This window comes from Rousettus aegyptiacus, unplaced genomic scaffold (assembly GCF_014176215.1).
Source record: "Rousettus aegyptiacus isolate mRouAeg1 unplaced genomic scaffold, mRouAeg1.p scaffold_m13_p_5, whole genome shotgun sequence".
In the NCBI taxonomy this organism is placed as follows: domain Eukaryota; kingdom Metazoa; phylum Chordata; class Mammalia; order Chiroptera; family Pteropodidae; genus Rousettus; species Rousettus aegyptiacus.
The window spans coordinates 78,275,990-78,278,054 of record NW_023416308.1 but is presented as its reverse complement, the minus strand read 5'-3'; the positions used below and the strand labels follow the sequence as shown (position 1 = coordinate 78,278,054).

General features: G+C 35.5%; 1 pseudogene; it reads left to right on the top strand.

The window, feature by feature from the left end:
• The first annotated feature begins 536 nt into the window (after positions 1-536).
• On the top strand, positions 537-1,573 carry LOC107517306 (annotated as a pseudogene).
• Positions 1,574-2,065: the final 492 nt, after the last annotated feature.

The window sequence follows — 2,065 nt, the reverse complement described above, 5'->3', positions numbered from 1 at the left end:
GTGACACAACTGGATTAGTATTTGGGCAGACAGATATCAAAGTAGTTTTAGTCACATAACAATAGTTTATTCATAGCCTTTTATGAATGTGTATGAGAGCCAAACTAAGGTGAAAAAATATCCAAACATCTGCCAGGCTTTTATTCCTTATTTTTTTCTTTTTTAATGCAAACAATTTATTACATAATCCAGAACTTTCTGGGCATTCTTTCTGTCTGTCTGTTTTTTTGACATCCCATTTTTTAAGGAAAATAAATGTCAATAAAATGTTTACAGACAGTCCAGAAGTTGAAGTAGTTTAGGAAGAGGAAAATAAATATAAGAAATTGGAAATAAGGTTCAGCCCAGAAAATCCATTCAGAAGGCAGCAAAAGTTCAGAAAGAAAAGGCAGCAGCTCAGAAACAATCGAGGCTAGATTATGGTACTTAGAGTTTGAGATTATATGAGAGAAAAAGTACAGGGGGGAAAAAACAGTTAAGAAGAAAGGGAATGTGAGTTTTTTAAGAATTTGTCATGACAGGGAAGGAACCTCATGATGGTGCCACTACTGCTAGAGGGGTGGTGGTTGCCGCTGCCACAGTTCACCGAGGACCTCGTCCAAGCCTACCCACTTCAGGAAGAAAGAGTCAGACTTCTCAGAAGTCAGTGTGTTCAATAAGAGGGGCCCCAGGGCCTTCTGTATGTTCAGCAAAGAAAGCTTGCAATGATCTCCCCAAAAGATGGCTCCATCTCCATTCTGGGTTCTGATGATGCCACCACTTGTCACATTGTGATCCTGAAGTACACAGGTAATGGGGCTCCCTATTTGACACATTGTGATGGAACCAACACCAAAGCTGAGGTCCCCTTGGTCATGAACTTCATAAAATCTTGTTCTGACCATGCTCAGTGTGGAAGGCTGGAATTAGACCTTGTGGGTAGCTTCAGTAAGAATAGGCAGTTGTCATAAAAACTGATTCAACAACTTAGTGAATTTGACAGGCAAGATGACATTCACTTAGTGACATAATATGTGACAGAATTAAATGACCTGGAAAAGACTGAAAATCACTTTCCAATAATTTTTGGAATTGCTGTCAACATTAAAACTACAGAGATTTACAGAGCCTCCTTCCAAGATGGTGGTCCAGAGAAGGAGCTGCATGCTATACAGCTTTAACAGGAGGGCCATCAAGTAGTATGTATAAGGCAAAGGCAGAACAACTTCATCTGGGACTGTGTTCTTGGATGTCATTTCCACATATGGATTTCTGGTTGCAGCAAGATGATGAAAAAATTCTAGAGAATCTTTCCAATTCACCTCTGCCCTACCCCCACTTTGATAAACATATTAGACCTACTTAAAAAAAAAAACAAAACAAAAAAAAACCATCTCCAGTACATATGCTGTTTCCTGGAAATAAAACGCTACTCTAGAAAAAAAAAAAAATTGAAGATGGCTTATGGGAAAAGGTCTCTCTCCAGGAAGCTGAAGAGAGACTTACCAAAGAAAGCAACTTTTTGGCAAGTCAGAGATTGCTGATGGGGCTTGAACAGAATAGAAATTTGAAATTTACATCTCTTGAGTCTTAGTCTCCTTCCTTACTCAGTGTCTTTCAAATGACTTCAAATTAAAATCTTATTTTGGCAAAGAACAAAAAAGAATTTGTCATAATACCAGGATTGTACTAACAAAATGGTCAAAGTATAAGTAATGATAAGAATAATAATACTGAGAAATTGCCTAACTATTTTAGATCTAAGAGATATTATCAAATTCCTCATGAAAAGAATTGATGATGAAACGTGCAATTAGCTCTAGTGTATTAATAAATTAGTACATTAATTCATTATTTTACAAAGGTCACAGGATCAAATAATTCTCAAGCAAATCAATTTTTCTTGAACATAAGCTTTAATGGGTTATATTTCTAAAATTGTATCTAAATTTTAATGGATTTTATTTAAAACGGTGCAGTGAGTAGAATCAGATATATCAATCCACTCCACATTAAATAAAATAGATACAATAATAGATATAAAATAAAATAGCAATAATAGATATAACATAAAAATGATTTTAAA